Below are 13,086 nucleotides of genomic sequence, written 5' to 3'. Positions count from 1 at the left end.
TAGGCTAATAACCTATAAATTACGCACACACAAAAAGAAAAAATTACATTAAAAAATACAGCACACAGAAAAAAAAAATTACATTAAAAAATACATGTCACAAGATTCAACTTAGATGGCAGCTGCCCCCAATCATTATTGTCCAACTGTGTGAATCAATGTCCAAAAGTACATAAAAATATATTATTCTAACTCATAAAATATATTATTATAACACATAAAGTATATTATTTTAAATAATAAAATACATTATTTTACTCTAAAAATTTCATTTTTCTAATACATAAAGTACAACATATATTATTTTAACTCATAAATTACATACATTATTTTACCCAAGAAATATATATGTATGTATATGTGTGTGTGTGTGTGCACGCCCACGCCCAAAATAATGCACCATAACTACCCAGACCTAATTGTGCATTTCCGAACACTGTGTAATGCTTTTACTCATACCTAATGGTGCATTATTTGGTGATGCATACCTAATGGTGCATATTTGTGTTGTGCATTTCTTAACATTGTTGGTGCATATTTGCATAACTATTACTGCGGTCGCACTGACTGTGACACCCCGCAATTCCAAACTCTAATCAAGGATTAATTAGAGAATTAATCCTAGTCTCTTTGTTAATTTATTCCTAAAAATCCTGAAAATTCATTAGTCGAAGGACTAGAATTTGACTAGACATTCAAGGTCAAAGGGTTGTACCTTATGCTTCTTGGGTTGTACCCTTGTTCTCTTATTCTTCCAACTTTAGTAAGGGTAGAGATGTCTTTCTACCTAAAGTTTGTGGTTCAAGCTAACCTAGCAACATCCCTTCATTCTTTCACCTACAATCTAAACACAAAAATCTCTAACTTCAATTCTCTCTAGAAAGGTGTAGTTTATTCTCCAAGCTAGGATTTGGGCATCCCAAATCTTGCAAGTTGTCTTCCAAGATTCCTACTTTCCTTACCTTGAGCATAGGTGAGGGTAAGATCCTTGATCTTTTGGTGTTTTTGACCTCTTTTTAGATGTCTTTTTTATAAAAATAGAACATTTGCTGTCTTTTGGTTTATGTATGAAGTTGGTGTGAAAGAAGATCTTTAGGAGAGGCTTTCTAAGGGTGAGAAAGAGAAGTGTTAGGCTACAAAGGTAACCCATGCTTTACAAAACCTATATTCTTACTTGTATAATGATTTCTTGGCTTCTACTTGTGATTCTTGTGTTGATTTGTGAGATTTGATGCATTGTCTTGTGGTGATGCATGTTTAGAGCTTGTTCTTAGGGTTCTTGAATTCCATTTCTTGGGTTCAAGTCATATTGTTGTTTTGTGTGAGATTTTGGGTGTTTTGGACTTGAATTTGGATTTGTTGTTGAAAATCCCCAAAGGGATTATTTTGGTGTACAGGGTGTACCCGCGGGCGGAACGGCGGGCAGGGCCCTACCCGCCACCCCACCCGCGGGGAATGTGGCCGCTCGGGTGTATGTACCCGCGGGCGGAACCGCGGGTGGTTGTCCACCCGTGGCCCCACCCGCGGGGAACGTTGTGGATTGTGGCGGGGATTTGTTCCCCGTGATTTTTATGACTCGGTATTGATGTTTTGGCCTATCGATGTTGTTTTATTGGGTTATTTGTGAGTCTTCTTGATGTTTCCTATGTCTAGAACGGTATGTTAGGAATCCATGTAGGATTTGGTGTCTTGAATCGTGTTAAGGGTCCGACTTTGTGATTCGTTGGACTATTGTGAGTCTTGAATGTTCTTTGGAACTACTTTTGGTTTACCCGTTTGATAAGCATGCTAGTTTGATGTTGAAATACTAGTATGTGTAGTTTGTTCTTTCTTATTGGGATTGGCAACTTGTGTTGACCATCGCTTGGTGTCGGATTGTGATCCTTCGTTGTTGAGTATGGTTTCATGTCCTTGTTGTGATCCATTGATTGATTCCTATGATATGAATGTATGTAATCATTGTACCCTTTGATTGATACTTGATTAAGGTTATTGTGGAACCTTAGTCTTCTTGGTAATGATGATGACTTGTGTGACTATGATTTATATGTTGGTGGTTGTTACTTGAGCTTTGCTCACATGTTGGTGGTTGTGTGATATGAATCGTACCCTCGTGTACTGATATGTTGGTTGTTGTTGGTGGGGGAACGACGGTTCCCGGAGGCATAAGGTTGGACTCAGAAGTACAGGGTTTACTCGGACGTAATGGTTGAAACTGAAATATGGCCGGGGTAGCCATAAGGTTGGAACTTGGAATTATGATTCTTGTAACATGTGGTTGTCACGGTGGCATGTAGTTGCCAATGTGTGATTGTGTACTCTTTGATGAGCATGTTTTGATGTATTATACTTTGTGATCAGTAGAATGCATCTCGAGTTGTATTGTCTTTCATGATTCTTGTCTTGTTGTTGTCGTAAGGATGTTGATTTCCTTCCCTTTTGAGAGTGTGAATGAGTCCTTGAAGTTGACTTCTCTCTTGGCTTTTGAAATGATATATACTATATTCCGTTTCGAAAATGGTTTTGACTTATACTTATCTATATATGTTATTTAATGCGTTTGATGGGTTACCAGCAATATTCGCTGACCGGGTGTTATCCCATGTTATGTTTTCCTTGTTCTACAGGTTTTGAGTAGATGCCCGAGTGCGCTAGACTTGGAGCGTTAGATAGCTTAGTCATCTTGTCTAGACGTTGTGTTTTGAGCTGCATGTGTGCCTTGACTCCTTTTGACTTGTTTTTACTGTTTAGTTTTCCCGCCTGTGCATCTTTAGTACTGTAAGATGTGGCATAATGCTCCTGATTAGATTACTTCTGCTTTATGTTTAATGAATGATTAGATTGTTTATATCTTGCATTTAAGTTTTAAAAATATGGTAAAATCGGGGGTGTTAAAGTTGGTATCAGAGCCTAGGTTTGAGCCTAGGATGTTAAGAGTTGGACCTTAGGAACCTAAGCTGAGCTTAGGTTAGTGCCCTAAGTTGAGACTTTAAATTGTTTAGTGAAGCCTCTAAGTGTTTAAGTACCTAAGTATAGGATTCTTAGGACGCGTGGTGAGGTTGTGAGCTACCTTTTGTTATCTGTATAGTTATCTTATTTTGTTTTGTTGTTAGCGCTAGTTGTTGTGGCTGTTGTTCTCGGTTGGCGTGAACTTTCTTGGTAAGTCGCCTCGTTTTGGGTTCGTTGAAGACCTATCGAAGACTGTGGCTAAGAGAAAGAAGACTCGAAGGTCTGCTAATGCAAGGTAGTCAAGTTTTGGTGTTTGCATCTGGATACGTGGTCAACGCAAAGAAGATAGACGACTTTACTCGCACCTGGAGTCAACTACAACAATCCCCATTCAAGCAAGTGGCGCCGTCTCTGGTACAATATCGTCATCAGTTCTACGCTATCTCTAGAGTTGGAATCTAAGTTTCGTGCAGCTGAAGTCTGTCAAGAAGCAAGACGTTTATTAGAGTTCGAAGATCAAGACTTGAAGACCCTCGCTCTCGAGGGGTAGTCAAGAGTGGTCGCAGACGCTCTAAGAAGATGTCAACACGCACCAAGTGGTCGTCTTCTGATCAACGTGACAGAAGCCTCCCAGAGTTAAAAAGCTAAGAGTCGACTTTGGACCTTTCTAAAGTACAAAGAGTTGAAGTGTAAGTTCGAGGCGTTCAACATGGAAGTAGTTCTTCCTACCCTTGAAGAAACCAAGAAGGGGCAAGTTCGAAGCAGTGATCCGGGGATCATTAAGGAACAAGATGGCTCAAAGGGAAAGCTTGGACCTTGAAGGTACACGGAAAAGAGGAACCACATTGTTGGTTAGTCTTCGGACCCTGTGAAACGTGAAGATGTTGAGTAGTAGTTGGTAAATGAGGGTAGCGTTTATCCTAGTCGGCACACCTGGAAAGTTATGGTTAACATGAAGACTTTTGGTAAGGAGGTTTGGCAACAAGTAGGAAAGAAGACGTAACTGAGTTGCAATCAAACGTTGGGGCAGCCAGAAGACTCAAACCGACAAGAGCGAAGCAAAGACGGATTTGATCACCGAGTGTTCCTAAGTTGCAAATAAGACTCTGTGCCGATGATTTCTGGTAAGAGACCTATCCTTGACTAAAGCAAGAAAGGAACGGGAAGTAGCTAATCTTGTATGGGAAGATTGATCAGTAAAAGGAAGGACAGTTAGGAATGAACTTAAGGACCAGTTTTATTGTTGAACTTTCATAAGAGAGACAGGTTCGTGCATCAAAGAAGTTTTCAGGGAGAACTTACCGTTAAGCGAGGCAAAAAAAGATAAAGTTGAAGTTTAACTGGTTGACTTACGAAGACTACAAAGTTGTAGAATGTGCTCCAAGGTCGAAGCAAGCTTCTTACAGTGATAGTTATCGATTGGGTATCCCAAGGACTCTTTACAAGATTTTGTGAGATTCAGAGTGCCAAAGTTCACGATGTTGAGGAGGGTACAAAGAATACTTAAGTGTTTAGACCTCGATGGTCTTCAGGTACAACAAGGAAAGAAGTTTGGCTTGTAATCACCGAAGTCTTGGGATGACAAGAACAGACAACCGGGTGACCTTAAAGAAAGAGGAAAGCGTTGGCCAGTGTTTTAACCGATAATAGTCTTAACAAGGACGGACAACAAGCCGAATATCTAAGAAGATTAAGGAAGTTTGCTAAGAGTTTCGTTACTGAAGCAATGATGAAGACCAGTAAGGGAAGCAAGCCAATCCACATTTGCCTAGTCCGTGTGAGATCTTGGGAAGAGTTGGGAAAAGTAGCCTAAAGCTTGGTTTAACTACTTGCCTTGGGCAAAGGCTTGGAATACTTTGGAGGAGTACGTCTGTGATGCACCGCGTGAGTTTCGCTCGGATGTAGTAAAGTTGAAGAAGAAACCAGTGTTTGAAAGAAGTTTGGGTGAAGATGTTTGTGATCTCAGCTTATGAAGAAGGACCTATAAAGATCTTAGCGTCAGAATCAAGGTAAGGAACCTTTAGTTCATCAAAAGTGCAGTGATCGAAGCGTGAAGTCAAAGAAGTGGCCTGAAGTCGAGAATTCTTAACCCTCTTTATGCCATTTTCCTCTTCTTCCCTTGTCAAACCAAATGTCTTTTTCCGAGAAATCCTTCCTATCTCTTCGAGCCTTGTTCTTGTTTCCTCCTTAATTTGATTTTGTACAAGGTGACAACCTCGTTTTCCTAAGTTGTATCCTTGAAAATCTTGATTCCCTTCCTAATCAACGCTATCCTCGAGTTTAAATCGAATACCCTCCGTGAGGAAATTCTTTTCAACTCCTTTAAACTTCATTTTGATTCCTTACTCCCTAAGTGGTAGCCTTGTTTACAATTCTCCTCTTCTTAACCATCATGGTCCTTGTGTTGTTGAACCTAAACCTTTCACCCTGATCTTTTCCTTTGAACTGAACCTCTCCTTGTGAGCCTTCTTTTCCATGAATACCTTTCTCCTTTTTCCAATCCTGTTTTGGACCTTTCATCCGGATCGAAAGTTTTGAAGTTTCAAGCGTTGCTTTGTGGAGAGTTGTGGGTTGTGTGCTAATGCAAGTGTTAAGTCAGCAACCTGCATCAAGATAGCCTAAGAGCTAGGGAGAGGGACATCCTGCTCATGTTTTGGATCTGGCAGTTGTAGCCCTTGTCTGGAAGTGACAAATCAAGTTCAAGCGGCTGCCGAGCTCAAGTTGTGTAGTGTGAGTACCTTGCTTCCTTGGTGGAAGAAGTCAGCGGAGAATAGTTGAAGACGCAATCCTGGTTCTTTGATCCCGAGTCATCTAGCTTAGGGTTATTGTGGTGCCAGTTTCTGTTGTAGATTGTTCCTTAGCTTAGACGTTATATCTGGGTAAATCGGTGGCTAGTTTTTAAGCAGGGAGTTAAGCTTGAGGTAGAATTAGTTTCCCTTTCTTGTAAATCTTCTGTCCATCACGTTATCTTTCTTTCTTGCCTTATCTTTGTGAACCCTCAGCCTATTTATATGCCTTGTCACTCGTTTTGTTAACCGACGGTTTTGGTGTTGAACTTCGTTGTGTCCAAGCCTATCAATCTTACCACCTTAATTTGAACCCTTGGTTTCTCTAACTTTGGCTAGTGGCGAACACCTTTATTGCTTAAAACCTTGTTTGCAACTTATCTCCTAAGTTTTGTCACCCGTTTCGCAAGCCGACCGTTTTCGTTGTGGAACCCCGTTGCGTCCCTTGCTTGTCTTGGTTGTCGGCTCGTTGGTAGTTGTTGCTTGTTGGCTGTACTTAGTTGCTCTATCCTGTTTATCTTGTTTGATAGTTTGCGGCTTGGATAGTTAGTTTAGTGTTTTGCCTAGGCAGAATTCAGCTGTTTGAGTTTAGGTGTGGTTTAGAAGTCTTCTTGTTGTCGTTGTTTTGGCCTTAGCGTTGTGTGCTCAAGAAAATTTCTTTTGTGATCTTATGGAAACCTTGCAATATCTTGACTTTGGCAAACCTTACACCTTTTGTAACCTTGAAGTTTTTGTTAAATGGTATTCTTATTTTTCCTTTTGTCACATGGTTGATTCGTTGTTTCCTGTTTGTTTGAACTTTTCGTGCCCAAGCTTCGGTGACGAAGCTTCTTGTTAGGGGGAGAGGATGTGACACCCCGAAAATCCAAACTCTAATCAAGGATTAATTAGAGAATTAATCCTAGTCTCTTTGTTAATTTATTCCTAAAAATCCTGAAAATTCATTAGTCGAAGGACTAGAATTTGACTAGTCATTCAAGGTCAAAGGGTTGTACCTTATGCTTCTTGGATTGTACCCTTGTTCCCTTATTCTTCCAACTTTAGTAAGGGTAGAGATGTCTTTCTACCTAAAGTTTGTGGTTCAAGCTAACCTAGCAACATCCCTTCATTCTTTCACCTACAATCTAAACACAAAAATCTCTAACTTCAATTCTCTCTAGAAAGGTGTAGCTTCTTCTCCAAGCTAGGATTTGGGCATCCCAAATCTTGCAAGTTGTCTCCCAAGATTCCTACTTTCCTTACCTTGAGCATAGGTGAGGGTAAGATCCTTGATCTTTTGGTGTTTTTGACCTCTTTTTAGATGTCTTTTTCAAAAAATAGAACCTTTGCTGTCTTTTGGTTTGTGTATGAAGTTGGTGGAAAAAGATCTTTAGGAGAGGCTTTCTAAGGGTGACAAAGAGAAGTGTTAGGCTACAAAGGTAACCCATGCTTTACAAAACCAATTTTCTTACTTGTATAATGATTTCTTGGCTTCTACTTGTGATTCTTGTGTTGATTTGTGAGATTTGATGCATTATCTTGTGGTGATGCATGTTTAGAGCTTGTTCTTAGGGTTCTTGAATTCCATTTCTTGGGTTCAAGTCATATTGTTGTTTTGTGTGAGATTTTGGGTGTTTTGGACTTGAATTTGGATTTGTTGTTGAAAATCCCCAAAGGGATTATTTTGGTGTACAGGGTGTACCCGCGGGCGGAACGACGGGCAGGGCCCTACCCGCCACCCCACCCGCGGGGAATGTGGCCGCTCGGGTGTATGTACCCGCGGGCGGAACCGCGGGTGGTTGTCCACCCGTGGCCCCACCCGCGAGGAACGTTGTGGATTGTGGCGGGGATTTGTTCCCCGTGATTTTTTTGACTCGGTATTGATGTTTTGGCCTCTCGATGTTGTTTTATTGGGTTATTTGTGAGTCTTCTTGATGTTTCCTATGTCTAGAACGGTATGTTAGGAATCCATGTAGGATTTGGTGTCTTGAATCGTGCTAAAGGGTCCGACTTTGTTATTCGTTGGACTATTGTGAGTCTTGAATGTTCTTTGGAACTACTTTTGGTTTACCCGTTTGATAAACATGCTAGTTTGATGTTGAAATACTAGTATGTGTAGTTTGTTCTTTCTTATTGGGATTGGCAACTTGTGTTGACCTTCGCTTGGTGTCGGATTGTGATGCTTCGTTGTTGTTAGAGAAATAGGGTGTTAGTTGAGGGGATCTCTCTTAGCCTTAGTTTTAGGTATTTGAAACCTATGGCTAAGATTAGTTCTTGTCTAATATAAATAGCTCTATACTTCCTTGTACATTGACACACAGAACATATAGAAATATATAGTTGAGTTTATTGTTTACCATGGTATCAGAGCCTTGAAGGTGACTGGGTAGTGGGTGTCGGTCGGAAAGAGGAGGCGACACCGGCGGGAGAGGCGGAGCAGCCACCGGAGTCCTCACGCACCGCCACGCGCTGGCGCAGTCCTAGGGTTCCGACGCCACGCGCCGGCGCGTGGGCAGTTCTCCGGCGTCTTCTCCGGTCGCGGCTGGTACTATTGGGCTTGTCTCTGAACACCCAACGCGTCTGCAGTGGTGGTGTGCTCCGGTGTTACTGCTACGTGTTGGACTGCTGTGTTTTCAGGTTGGTCTGTTTTGTTTATTAGGGCTGAGGAGAGTGAGCAGAGGATGGAGGGCTATGTCGAGTGGTTCAGTGAGGGGTTTGGGTTCATAACCCCCGATGAAGGCAGCGAGGATTTGTTTGTTCACCAATCTGGTGTCAGCCGAGAAAGAGAGACAACCAAGAGATATGGTAGGGGAGGTCCACGAAGCTGGGTGGTCTGAGGTCCACGAAGCTGAGAAATAATTAGGCAGTAGTTTGCCGTAGTTTTCTTTTGTTTATCGTGTTCGTATTAATAAGTCTTGACCTTTGTATTTTGTTTATCATAGTTTGTCGCTCTAAATTAATTTGGTATGGGAGCAATTCTAGGGTCTGAGTTAAGTCAAGTGCAGCTTGTTCAGTGTGCGTAAACATGGGTGCTGCAGGAGTGGGTAGCACAGGTGCCAGGAGTGGGGTGGACCTGGCATATGCCACGGGGGAGGCCGACGGCTGAAGAATGATTCAGAGTGAATCAGTTTACGTGCATGCGCCAGGGAAACGTTGTAGTGTTAGGCAGCGTTGATAAGGGTTCATGGTGAGAGGGACAGGTGCACTGTGGTCTAGTTGCGCTAAGGGTTTGTGGAGTGAGAGGCAGGTACGCTGTGGTGTTAGGCAGCGGTGATAAGGGTGTGGGGAGTGAGAGGCAGGTGCGGCGCTATGGTGATTGGCCTAGTTTTTGTTGACTCCGTAGAAGTGTTGTTGGTGCGACAAGGTGCGTTGTGGACTGGTTTGGCACATCGTGGTTTGAAGGTTGTTCGAGTGGTTCAAGACTTGGGCTTATAGTCTAGGTGTGGAGTCCTATGGTTCATGTGATACATATGTAACAAGTTGGGTGCTCCAACTTGAGGGGGAGTGTTAGAGAAATAGGGTGTTAGTTGAGGGGATCTCTCTTAGCCTTAGTTTTAGGTATTTGAAACCTATGGCTAAGATTAGTTCTTGTCTAATATAAATAGCTCTATACTTCCTTGTACATTGACACACAGAACATATAGAAATATACAGTTGAGTTTATTGTTTAACAGTTGTTTAGTATGGTTTCATGTCTTTGTTGTGATCCATTAATTGATTCCTATGATATGAACGTATGTAATCGTTGTACCCTTTGATTGATACTTGATTAAGGTTATTGTGGAACCTTAGTCTTCTTGGCAATGATGATGACTTTTGTGACTATGATTTATATGTTGGTGGTTGTTACTTGAGCTTTGCTCACATGTTGGTGGTTGTGTGATATGAATCGTACCCTCGTGTACTGATATGTTGGTGGAAATGCTGGTGGTTGTTGGTGAGGGAACGACGGTTCCCGTTGGCATAAGGTTGGACTCAGAAGTACAGGAGTTACTCGGAGGTAATGGTTGGAACTGAAATAAGGTCGGGGGTAGCCATAACGTTGGAACAGGGCATAAGGTTGGAACTTGGAATTATGATTCTTGTGACATGTAGTTGTCACGGTGGCATGTAGTTGCCAATATGTGATTGTGTACTCTTTGCTAATGAGCATGTCTTGATGTATTCTACTTTGTGATCAATAGAATGCATCTCGAGTTGTATTGTCTTTCATGATTCTTGTCTTGTTGTTGTCGTAAGGATGTTGATTTCCTTCCCCTTTGAGAGTGTGAATGAGTCCTTGAAGTTGACTTCTCTCTTGGCTTTTGAAATGATATATACTGTATTCCGTTTCGAAAATGGTTTTGACTTATACTTATTTATATATGTTATTTAACACGTATTGATGGGTTACCAGCAATATTCGATGACCGGGTGTTATCCCCATGTTATGTTTTCCTTGTTCTACAGGTTTTGAGTAGATGCCCGAGAGCGCTAGACTTGGAGCGTTAGATAGCTTAGTCACCTTGTCTAGACGTTGTGTTTTGAGCGTCCTGTGTGCCTTGACTCCTTTTGACTTGTTTTTACTTTTTAGTTTTTTCGCCTGTGCATCTTTAGTATTGTAAGATGTGGCATAATGCTCCCGATTAGATTGCTTCCGCTTTATGTTTAACGAATGATTAGATTTTTTATCTCTTGCATATAAGTTTTAAAAATATAATAAAATCGGGGATGGTACACTGACTGCACGTTAAGGCGCGGGCGCACCTGAACTCTGATATATATATATATATATATATATATATATATATATATATATATATATAATGTTGAAAAAATCGCTAGGCGCCCTCTAATCATTAGAGTGGATTTAGGGATTAAGCAATCAAGTGAATTTGATGTCCGAAGTCGTGAATACAAGGGAGAAATACGAAGAATTATACATTAGGTAGATAAAATGACTACTTTACCCTTTCATTTAACGTCCAATTTATCGTAATTTGACGGAAGCACCCCAATTGAAAAAAAAATTGAAAGTCAAGGGACGTAAAGTGTCCAAATTAAAAGTCGAGGACTAATTTTGGAAAATCAATATAGTCGGAGGACCATTGCTGGAATTAACTCATAAATTATTTCTTGTTCACGAACGAATTGTGATCATGAACATGTTTATATGTTTGGTTATTAAGCATTCACGAACGTGTTTATGAACATGAACGAACATGTTAGCAAATATTAATGAACATGTTCGTGAACGTGCTTGTTAACAAACATGTTTATGAATGTGTTCGTTAATGTTAACGAACACGTTCGTGAACGTGTTCGTTAATGTTAACGAACACGTTCGTGAACGTGTTCACGAACGTTAACAAACACTAATGAACGCTTAACAAACAAACATGAACAGGATTTTCAAAAACATTAACAAACGAACACGAACGCTCCAAAAACCTTAACATACGAATACGAACAACCTCCGTTCATTTATGTTCAGTTCGTTAACAACCCTAGTCACGAAGGAACATGCAAGACGTTCGTGTGGAGAACGTTATCGACAAAAATAAGGAGCCGCGGTGATATTGTTCCGAATGTTGCTTTGAGTGTAATAGCATCTTTGCTCTTACCGGGAGGTAGGACGGTGCATTCCAGATTTGCTATACAACTCTCTTTGAACGAAGATTACATGTGCAATATATCGCAAGGCAGTGACCTTGCTTAGCTTATAATAAGGAGCAAATTGATAATATGGGATGAAGTATCGAAGACACACAAACATTGTTTTGAGGCTTTGGATAAAACCATGAGGGATCTATTAAGGTTCGCCATACCGGGTAGTGCTGAAAAAACATTTGGTGGAAAGACAGTAGTTTTTTTGCTGCGATTTTAGACAGATTCTTCCCGTTATTCCGAAAGCACCTTGAACAGTAATTGTCGGAGCCACTATTAATTCTTCGTAGATCTGAATGAATCGCAAGGTATTGAGGCTCACAAAGAACTTGAGACTACAGAGCTTAGCTTCTAAGGAAGATAGACACACGGTCGCGGATACTGTTTAAGAACGGTCGCGGATACTGTTTTAAAAAATAATAAAAAAATAATTTTAAAATTATATTTCTTTTAAAAATAATTTTTAATAAATTAATTGATTTAAAAACTCCCTAAATTTTTATTCAAAATCCTATACAAAATCTATTGTGCTATTTGATAAAGCATAGAATTCCAATCAGTGTATACCAAGAGCTGCAACATTATCTAGCATTCTAGCTAACGAGTCATTAAATTCTTCTATGCAAAAAATGCAGTAATAAGAGAAGTACTTCAATACAATAATATCATCAAAACATGTCCAACTCAATACTATCATCAAAATAAAATACTTTTTATCAATAAAATAAAAGTTATAAGCACTCGGAAAAGAAGTACTTTGACCAATGCTCTCGAAGCTCATTTATGTCGTCGATAGAATACGGACTATCGCTCTCAAATGCCTAAGACTTTTCTCATGTCTGCTGGATCAATTACACCGTCATCCCAAAGTCTTGATGTAAAGTAATACGGATCACCCTCTCTGTCATATCTCTCTTCAATTTTTGCCTTGAAACTTTCCTCTTCTGCCTTTCCCCACTGCATAAATAAAGTGCATTGTTAGCTGTTGCTCCAAGCACACAGATTATGTACAAAATATTATGTTATACCTCAATTCCCAGCCTTTTCTTGTTGGCCTTTTCTATCTGAGCGAGTACATCGGCAGCCTAAAAACATGGTAGGACGTAAATAAATCATGTTAAGCTTAGTTTCAGATATATAATGTACATAAATCATGTTTGCAATAGGACATCTAAATAATTACTTACCTACAGAAGGATGACACTGATAGCAAAACTTTTCCGTTCTGATATCGCACCCATGTTATACCTGTAAAAGCAAAGAGAGGAGAATTTATTAAGACATTGCATTCAATGACATGAAATACAAAATATAAAGACCGGATAAACAGAAGGTTTGGGCAGAAAAGAAGCCCTTATTACTTATCCTTTTTAAATTTCATTCTTCTTCTGAATTTGCTACAAAATTGAATCCCAGTTAAACCACTGGGTCCCTAACTTCATGACTAGAAACAAAAGCGATGCATATGTTAATATATACCATCACACTAAAGTATACTTAAGCCTGAACCCATGATATGCAGAAACTATACCCCTTTCTCTCTTTTCTATTCATCTGAAATGTCTGCACTGAATCTTTCATTTATGTATTTCTTAAGTTCCCCAACACTGTTTGAGCTTAAATGGCATTCTCTTTGACAAACTAATTATGGGGAGCTAATAAAAAACCAAATGGCAAAGGAAAGCAATTAAGCAGCGAAGCATTAAAAAGCTTACAGCTTTTCGAG

The 13,086-nt window shown here is 40.2% G+C and overlaps 1 long non-coding RNA gene across 1 annotated transcript; it reads right to left on the bottom strand.

The window, feature by feature from the left end:
• Positions 1-12,194: 12,194 nt before the first annotated feature.
• On the bottom strand, positions 12,195-12,568 carry LOC109178495. Its single transcript, XR_002053727.1, has 3 exons — positions 12,548-12,568; positions 12,389-12,445; positions 12,195-12,317 (listed from the first exon to the last, which is right to left on the bottom strand). It is a non-coding gene; the product is annotated as an uncharacterized LOC109178495 (long non-coding RNA).
• Positions 12,569-13,086: the final 518 nt, after the last annotated feature.

The sequence above is a fragment of the Ipomoea nil genome, unplaced genomic scaffold (assembly GCF_001879475.1).
Source record: "Ipomoea nil cultivar Tokyo-kokei standard unplaced genomic scaffold, Asagao_1.1 scaffold0848, whole genome shotgun sequence".
Classification (NCBI taxonomy): Eukaryota; Viridiplantae; Streptophyta; class Magnoliopsida; order Solanales; family Convolvulaceae; genus Ipomoea; species Ipomoea nil.
Note: the sequence above shows the minus strand (reverse complement) of the source record. Positions and strands in the feature narration are given on the sequence as shown.